Source organism: Geospiza fortis, unplaced genomic scaffold, assembly GCF_000277835.1.
Source record: "Geospiza fortis unplaced genomic scaffold, GeoFor_1.0 scaffold32, whole genome shotgun sequence".
Classification (NCBI taxonomy): Eukaryota; Metazoa; Chordata; class Aves; order Passeriformes; family Thraupidae; genus Geospiza; species Geospiza fortis.
The window spans coordinates 972,815-982,767 of record NW_005054428.1 but is presented as its reverse complement, the minus strand read 5'-3'; positions in this window follow the sequence as shown (position 1 = coordinate 982,767).

The following is a 9,953-nucleotide window of genomic DNA, read 5'->3' as shown; positions in this document are numbered from 1 at the left end:
ATGGATGGATTTGTGCCCAGGGACTGCACCACCAGAGCCAGCAGAGAACTGTCCCATGGGCTCAGATCTCCAAGGGTCATCCTCGGAGACAAGAGAACCCAGGAATCCTGAGGCACCATCCCAAAAAGAGGCAGTTGGACGCAGAGCTGGCACTGGAATCATTTAGGGAGGTTTTTATTGGTCTAAGAGATCAAACCATTGGGGAGGAAAAAACCCCATTTATTCCCATTTAGTTACAGTTGCTTTAAAGGAACAAAACTTTTCCCCATAAAAACTTCATTCTAGAATTTAAAAATTAGGTTTGCCAAACTTTTCATTCAGTGCATCCAGCAGGGAAGGGAGCAGCCCCAAAGGCTGGATTGGGATCCCAAGGTTTGGTTAAACCCAGACCCCTCCTCAGGTTCAAAAGGCATCAGAAAAGGAGGAATTGCCAGAACTAAAATCTTCCGAGGCTCCTGGGCTGAGTTTCAACCTCTGAGGAGAAAACTTCTAAATCAAAGTGGGATTTTGGATGGGCACCAGCATCAGAGGACACTCCCAGCTGATGGGGCTCCTCCAGAGCTGCTCCCAAAGCTGTGGAACATTGAAAATCCAGGGGAACAGCCAATGGGTACGTGAAGAAGGGACGTTTCTATTGGGAAAAACTTCCCATCAGCCCCGCCTCTAGGCCCTCCCAGCTGGATCCATAAAAACAGACAAAGTCATCAGAGAATTTCATGGAATCTCCACTCCTTTCTCCTGCTGGGTTTATAAAAAACTCTGCTCAGATAATTTTTCTTGGAGGGCAGAAAGGAGAGGAAGAGGCAGCTCTGTGTTTTGTTCTGGTTCAGGCTGTGCTGCTGCAGAAGAATGGGTCAGTAATTGCCAAATGTTCCCAGCTATTTTTCCTCCTTTTCCTTCACTGAAATCTTAAAAAAGGTCCAATCAGCTCCACAGTCCCACAACTGCATCAAGAAGCTCTCAAAGAAATTCCTTTCAATCGTTTTGAAGAACTCCTGATCACGGTTTTAAAATTATTGTTATGAATTCCACTCCTGGGGATGAAACTGCCTCTTATCATTGAGGGGCTTCACCCAAGGTCCATTGCAGTGAATCTCCCTGTGATCACTGAGGTTTTTAAGCCAAGGCCCATTTTAATGAGGAATTGTTTAAGTCTGAGGTAGTTCCAGTCTAAGCTGACATCTCCACTCTGCCTGACTCCAGCTGGAATTTATCTGAGCAAGCCCCGTCCTAAAATTCACCATCAAATTAGATTTTGTTCTGCATTCAGGTTTCTGCTTTAGGTTAAAGCACTAAAATGACTCAAATAAAGGTACTCATGTAAGGGCTGAGTGCTCCATTCCCAAAAGCAGGAATCGAACCTACACTAGAGGAATCAAAATCCTCCATACTTCCTTTATATTACTTTCTAGTAGAGTCAGCTAAACAAGCTATCGGGGCCATACCCCTCAAATGATGGTTCAACTCCTTCCCCTGCTAATGAACCCCCAGGCAAATCTAATCTTCACCACTAGCCTACTCCTAGGAACAACCATTACTATCTCAAGTAACCACTGAATTATGGCCTGGACCGGCCTTGAAATCAACACACTTGCCATCCTCCCATTAATCTCAAAATCCCACCACCCACGAGCCATTGAAGCTGCCACTAAATACTCCATGACCCAAGCAGCTGCTTCTGCCCTTGTCTTGTTCTCCAGCATAACCAACGCATGACATGCCGGACAATGGGACATTACCCAGAATCCCCACACAGAACCCTTGATTTTGCTGGAAAAACTCCTATTGGAGTAAAATTTCTCCACAAAATTTCACCCGAATTGTGTTTTTCAGGCAGCAAAGCACCTTCAGAAATGAGTGTCAGAGTGGCCGTGGGGCTCTGGTGACCTGGGGCAGTGAGGGTGTCCCTGCTGTGGTGGCACTGGGAGCTCTCTTCCCACATCACCCATTCCAGGATCCCGTCAGGGATGTGGAACCTGCCCTGGCTGGGGGCACCTCCAGCTGTTCCCCTGAGACCCCTGCAGGATTTTGGGATGTGGATGTTTGAGATGAAGGATGAGGAGAACAAAGGAGGGCTCTGTGCAAACCTCAGAGCTGCACCCACTTCATCCAAATCCAAATCCAAATCCAAATCCAAATCCAAATCCCACCCCAAGGCCTCATTAACCTGGCAGGAGCAGGGATTGGAATCTCAGCCCCTTCTCAAGGGGCTGCAGGATAAATTCCATTTGTTTCTACTCAAGGTGGAATTAATCACTGGCCAGGAAATCAGCTTAAGTCTTCTCCCCTGCTTCAATCCCTGCAAGGCCTCTGTGGCTCACTCGAGTAATCATTGATTGGTTTCTGGAGAGCTCTGGCTAATTACAGCTGGGAATGACTCAAGTGTGGGGCCTTGGGCAGCGCTGAAATTTGGAATTAAAAAAGAAAGAAAATCAGCCTGAAAGGATTCAAAGCTGTGGTGTCTTGAAAAACCAGGCTGTCAAAATCTGGTCAAGTGAAACGTTTTGAGTTGATTGCTGCAGGGCTTTTTTCCCATATATAACTCAGAGACATATTCCGAGGTCAAATGTTTTCTCAACCTGAGGAGGTGAAATGTTTCATTTGGAAAATGGCAAAACAAAATGTTCCCGTTCTTGTATTTGTGGGTGGATGAATTTTCTTTTTAAAAACTCTGCAAAGTTTTAATGCTTTTGGAGAGAGCTCCAGCTTCTCAGCTGAATTTTGGGCTTCAAATATTTTCGTTTAGACTTCAACATTTTGTGTGATCTATGCTAAAGGTGAGGCACCTGCACAGGGGCTCTGTCACCAATAATTGTGGGAATATTTGGAGAACATGGATTTCTTATTTTTGCAGGAAAGATGGACTTTGTGTGATCTGAGCACACAAACACAGAATTCAAACAAGAATTTGGGATCAGTGTGAGTGGGGACATGCTGGGGAAGATGGAACAGGAAAGCCTTATAAATATCATTGTCTGGCAAAAGATTTTGAGAATATGGAAACTCTAAGCAAGATTGAAATGAAAGCAAGCTTTGAGATCCCTCAGTTACTGAACAACTGGAAAACAATGGCATGGCCAGCTGAAGGTGATCCCCTTTGGATCAAACAACACCCTCTGCTTGCAGACAGGCCCAAGGCTCAGAGCAGACCCTGCTGGCTTGGCAGAAGGGGCCCAAAGAGGAGTTTTTAGGGTTTAAAATGTAACCCAGTGTGGGAATGTAATGATTCTTATAGGCTGTATGGAAATGCTGTAGGATTTGTATCTTGGACTAGAGTGGTTAGTGAGAATCAGAATATTCAGCACAGAAGAAGATTTATTGTATTGCAATGGGAACTTGACTCCCTTATGCTTTTGCTCTCTTACCCTTTTACTCTCTCACCCTCTCTCCCCCTCTCCTCTCTCAGCCTGCTCTGAGCTGTGGCTGGCAGCTCCCAGCAGGGCCCTGCACCCAGGCCCTTTGCAATAACCCACAAGTTCCCAGCCCTGGCTGCAGAGATCTCTGCTCTCTGTCCATCCCCACCGTGCTACCCCTGATGCTCCTACAGGGACAGCCACAAGAACTTGCAGCCCCATAATGTTGATGTTTCCTTGTAGGAGTGGGTGAAACTGCTGGGAAGGTTTCTCCCAGGCAGACCCAGAGGGCTGGGATCAGCTGGGATCAGCTGTGCTGTGGGGACACCCAGGGCCACTGCTGTGCTGGGGACTCTGCCAGCTCCCGGAGTGGGAGCTGGGGACAGCAGTGCCACACTCAGGGACATCCCCGAGGCCAAGACACAGCCCAGGGTGACCCCGAGGTGCCACCTCCCAACCCTGACCTGGCCAGCACCCCCTGCACCGAGGCAGAACAGAGCAGGGATGGGGCTGTGCTGAGGAAATCCCCCAGAAATGGGATTTATGGGGAGCCCCTGCAGGCCGGGATGAGCAGGAGCTGGAGCCCTGCAGAGGCACAGCAGGGTCTCCAGCCTTGGAGAAGGATTTTGCACTGAGCTTTTGAGGGGGAAAAAAAAGATGTTGTTCCTGCAAAGTGCCCAGCTGGGTCCTCTTGCCATTTCCCGGGAGAAAACAGAGCAGGGATCAAAGGGTAAAGTCTCCTCCTTCTCCTGTGGAATTTTAGCCAGCTGCTCATGTTAGCCCAGCAAAACTTCCCTTGCCACTCAGGACTGGGGGGATTTATAATTGCATTTTCCCTCCTTCCCTACAACTCCTCCACCAGCCCGACAGCTCCAGGAGCTCTTTGCTTTTCTGAGCTTGACTTGCAGCTCCCCGTGCTTGAAGAGCCTTCACTCTGCAGCCCAAAAATCCCTGTTTTCCTACATTTCCTGGCTATTGCTGCTGGCTGTGGCTGGTTTGTTATAAAAACCTTTCAGGAGTTTCTCTCCCTGCTGTGAATCCTTTTGGGAATGGGAGCAGGAGCAGGAGCAGCCTCCCTCACCCAGGCTCAAGGAACGTGGAAACATTGGAGAGGTTGCTGAGTTACCCACACAGGGTGTCTTGCCAAGCTTTGTGCAGGAACTCTCGCCTTTTTTGGTGCCTCCTAATAAATCTTTTGGGGTTTGCAGGCAGAGCAGCAGCCATGCTCCCTCTCCAGCTCAGTAACCCAGTGGTTTCTTGTTTTCCCTTCTCCAGAGCAGATCAGGGATGGAAAGGTGGGAATGGGAGGGAATTGCAGATGGGACAGTGAGAGAGGAGGGCAGGCTGGGCACAGAGCTCAGGAAGGGATAAGGTTTTTCCCTGGTGATTAAATCCCAGAAATATCTTGTTTTCCCACTGTGGGAAGAACGAATGGAGCAAATGTCCTGCAGTTTGCAGCGGGCAGGGCCCGGCCCTGGGCTGCTCTTTGCCCTCAGATGAGGTGAGTTTGGCTCTGCATGTGAACCCTCCTGCAGAGTTCGGTCTCCTGGCCCGAGCTGATCCCTGTGCTGGAGCAGGACCAGCACTCCCCAGCATTCCCAGTGCTCTGGAGCTCCGTGGATGCTCCTGGGGATGAGCTGGTGCTGCAGGAGCCTGCAGCTGGGTTCCAGCAGCGCCTTTTGGGGTTGTGGCTGCCTGTGGGATCACTCCCTGTGTCCCAGCCCCTCCCAGGCACAGCCTCACCGCCCTGGGGGCTCTGAGGGGTTGTGGGACACACTCAGAGCCCCAAATCCTCCCCATTTTGGGGTGATGTGCTTAGGGTGTCTGGGTCACTGCAAAAGGGATCCCTCTCTGCCTGTGAGTTGTTTATGAGCAAGGTGCTGCTCCAGGCTCCTCACCCAGGCAGGAATCATCCCAAAGATCTCAGACTGCACACTCAGAGTGGGAATCAGCTCCAGGTGAAGGAGCAGCATTTTGGAACAACCTGGGACAGTGGAAAGTGTCCCTGTCCATGGCATGGGAATGCAATGAGCTTTCAAATCCCTTCCCACCCCAACCATCCCATGATCCTGTGTGGGAAGCTGAACCCAGCATTTCATTTTTTAAGGCTTTGTCAGTGTGGGAGGGATCTCTCCATGAATCCTCTATTAATAAAAATTAAACAGCCGCAGTGGTTAATTGATTTATCCTTGCTGGGTGAATGTTGCAGGGAAGCTGTTGCCTCCCTTCAAACCAGAGGATGGTCCTGTCCTTGCAGAGCTGTGTGAGGAAAAGCCAAAGCAGCAGCTCCCTCCATCCAGCTGAATGAAAACAATGGACTTTCACCTCTGTGAGCACTTAAATATCCTCCAGATTATGATTTTTTATCTCTGAGTGAGGCAGGAGCCGTGCAAGGTAATGGATAAACCCAGGAAGGTGGATCCACGGGGAGGCTGTGTGGACATCAAGCATAGCAAAGCTGCCATAAAATATAATGAAGGAATAAAGCAGGGAAGAGGCTGCCATAAATCCTAAAGCGGGGCCCAGCGTGAGGAGAAAAGGAATAATAAATGACCAAACACACATCAGCACAGACATAAAGCATAATGAGCTGCTGGCTGAAAGTCACATTAATGGAGAGGTTCTGTTGTCACTCCCAATAAGCAAAATGACAATTTTGTCTTTGGAGCCCTCAGAGAGCTCCTGGCTGCTGTGGGAGGGGTTGGGATTTCTCCCTCAGCAGTGAACGATTTCTGACACCTGCAAATCCTTCTGCTGGATGTTAGGAGCAGCTCTAACCCCTGCCAGGCTGGGAACCTTTGGTGTGGAGCTCAGGGGCGGTTGGACACAGCAGGACAGGCTGGGGACACAGGGCAGGCACAGGACAGCAACTCCAGGTCCTGGGGAGGTAAATGTCAGATTAATTCAATTTCTGACCCAGAGATGGGGCAACTGAGAGGCATTTTAAAAACTTTTATTCCATTTTCATTCTCATGAGAAGGGTGAGACAATACAGATGTTATAACTCACGCTATAACAACCAGAAGCCAATTATTTCCTAATTGCAGTACACTAAATGTGTTTCTTGGCCTATCAGCTTTTGCTATGCTATGCTGTAGATAAACAGGTAAAACTGGGACTATTGGAAAATCCAGGCTGTGCACAGTCCCCTGCCCATGGGAATCACTCAGGTTTAACAAAGCCAAGTCTGGTGCTGCCCCTGAGATGGAGAAACTCCTGGGATGGATCCAGATGGAGCAGCCCTGGGAGAAGGATTTGGGCGTGGTGATGAGTGAAACTGGACATGACCCAGCCCAGAACTCCCAGCCCTGGGCTGATCCCAGGGGGCAGCAGGAAAAGGGGGATTGTGCCTCTGTGGCCCTCTCAGGTGAGACCCCACCTGCAGAGCTGCTCCAGCCCTGGATCCCCAAAATCAAGGACCTGGAGCTGTTGGAGAGAGCCCAGAGGAGCCCACGGAGCTGCTGCAGGGCTGGAGCCCCTCTGGAGCCAGGCTGGGAGAGCTGGGGGTGCTCCCCTGGAGAGGAGAAGGCTCGAGGCAGAGCTCAGAGCCCTTGCAGGGCCTGAAGGGGCTCCAGGAGAGCTGCAGAGGGACTGGGGACAAGGATGGAGGGACAGGAGCCAGGGAATGGCTGCCAGTGCCTGAGGGCAGGGCTGGATGGGATCTTGGCAATTGGGAATGGTTCCCTGGCAGGGTGGGCAGGGGCTGGGCTGGAAATGCCAGAGCAGCTGTGGCTGCCCCCGGAGCCCTGGCAGTGCCCAAGGCCAGGCTGGGCATTGGGGCTGGCAGCACCTGGCACAGTGGGAGCTGCCCCTGCCATGGAATGAGCTTTAAGGCCTCTTCCCACCCAAACCATTCCATGATCCTATAATTCTGTGACTTCTGGATAAAGCCCCACCTGCTCCCCTGTCCCGCCAACACTTCCAGCTGGGGTCTGGCAGATCCTGTGATTCCATCGCCGCACAGCTCCTCACCTCCCTCCCACCCTTTGGACCAAACTCCCTGTGCAAATCCATTTGGGATTTTAAAACATCCATTTCATTGAATTAGGGCACTCCAGAAGCAGAACCCATTTCCCAGCCACTCACCCAGACTTTCCCTTTTCCCTGGCAGCAGCAGAGCCTGAGCCCGCCTGAATCTGGAGCAGAAATTTGTGGTGGCAGCCCCAGTGCCAAGCTCTGGCAGGGATTTACTGCATTTATTGCTGGCAATAAATGCAAGAGTCCCCTCATTAGGACTCTTACGTTGTTTGGCTTCTCGTGGAGGGTAAATCCACCGAGCAAAACCTTGGGAGAAGCCAATTAGGAATGTTATAAATAACAAATATAACAAATATGTTTGTTATAAATATACATATAGATAGAAATAAAAGTGTAATATAAATAATTATATATAAAATACAATTATATAATATTTTTGTTGAAATTATTTATAATAATAAATAATTATATAATAATTATATATGTGATATATAATAGATATGTATAATATAAATATATAACAAATAACAAATATATAATAGAAATTATGTATTTAATATATAATATATTAAATATATAAAAGTATATTATATATTTGTTATTTGATATATATTTATATTATACATAAATAGATATATAAAATATATAAATATATATCTAATATATAATATAAATATAGCTATTGGCTTTCACCAATACACGAATTTTAATTTATATATTTACTTCTGTTTTGCAAGTTATTTTTCATCACAAAAATCTTGACATTGTACAATTTGTAATTACTGCTTTTGATATAATCTGTCAGTTTGTGTATGCACAGTATAGCTTTTATAAATAGTAGTGTAATACAGTGTAATATATACTATTATATGGTGAAATACTATTATATAGTGTAAATATAGTGTAATATATACTATTATATGGTGTATTATGATTATATAGAGTAAATATAGTGTAATTTATATCACATGGTGTAATGCTATTATACAGTGCAAATATAGTGTAATATATATTATTACATGGTGTAATGCTATTATATAGTGTAAATATAGTGTAATATATACTGTTATATGGTGTTATACTGCTATATAGTGTAAATATAGTGTAATACATACTATTTTAGACCGTAGCATAATAGAGACTGTGAAATGTTGAAATGCTTTTTCATATAACTAACTCAGGAAATGGTGTAAGAGAATTAGGTGATTTCCCACATTTGGGGACTATCTTATCTGAAAGACAAGATAACGGAAACAAAAACCAGAACACTAAAAAAAAAAAAAGAAGAATTTATTGACCTTCGTTATCAGGGAGTGAAAATGCAACAGGGTGGAACCACAAGAAGAAATAAAATGTATTAGTTTAATCTACGGGAGGGCATGAAGACAAGTCAAATGTTAAAACAAAGCAAAAGAACTCAAAAATGAAACTAAAAACTAATCTAAACCCGAAGGAATGTTTGAATATGTATAAACTTTATGAATATGCACTTTATGAATATGCATCCTGTGATGTGACAGGATATAGAGAACATGGATTAAGTTAAGGTGTGCTTCTGGCAAAGACCCAAGCATCCCAGAGCTGGATTTTCTCCCTTTCATCCCTTAATAAACTTTTATAAAATTTTCAACAGTGAGCTGCGTTTCTCACAGGAAGGACAGAGGAAACGCTTCCCAGGGCTGAGGACTGGGGCTGATGGGGACTGGGAGCTGGACACGAGATTTGGGCAGGAGCTGAGCCCAGCTTGGGTCTGAAGGAGCTCTGGGACAAACTTGGGAATTTCCTCGTGCTCTGTTTGCCCACCTGTGATGGCAGCACAGACCCAAAGCTCTGTGTCCTAACCCCACCTCTCATTCCTTCCACAGAGCAACGAGCGCCCCAAACCACCTCTGAAATGGGCAGAAATGGTTTGGCAGGGAAATTTTCCAGGTCTCTGCCAAATGCTGGAATTTCCCCCCAAATGCTGCCCCCAAATATCTGCCAATTCTCCTAAATTCTCCACCAACCCCACCCAAATCTCCTCTAAATTTCTCAAATCCCCCCTAAACCCCGAATCCCTCCCACATCCCCACTAAATTCCCTAAAATTCCCCCAAACCCCCTTAAATAATCTCTAAACCTTCCCAAGGCCCCCCAAATCCCCCCTTAAATGCCCAATTGCTTCCATATCCCCCCCAAATTCCCCCAAACCCCCTTAAATCCCCTCTGAACCTCCCCATGCCCCCCAAATCCCTCCTTAACCCTCCCAGTTTTTCCCAATCCTCCCCAAACCCCCTTAAACCCCCTCAGCCCTCCCAAAAGTTCAGAAATCTTCCCAAACTTCCATAAACACCCCTCAACCCCCCTCAAATCCCCCTGAACCCCCCAATCTGCCCCAAATCTCCCTCAAATTCCCCCATGGATTTTATAGTTCTTTACTTTTTTGGCATAGATATTTATTTGTATTTTTATATTTACATATCTTTAGATAATATAATAAATATATCTATCAGAATGCATTATTATATTGTCCTAGGGTGACTTTATGACACTTGTATCCCCAGTCTGTTCTGTTTATGCTTGATATTAAGTTTGGCCTTTAAGCCTCGTTCCAAGAGCAAAGAGGGGAGAATCAGTTAGAGGA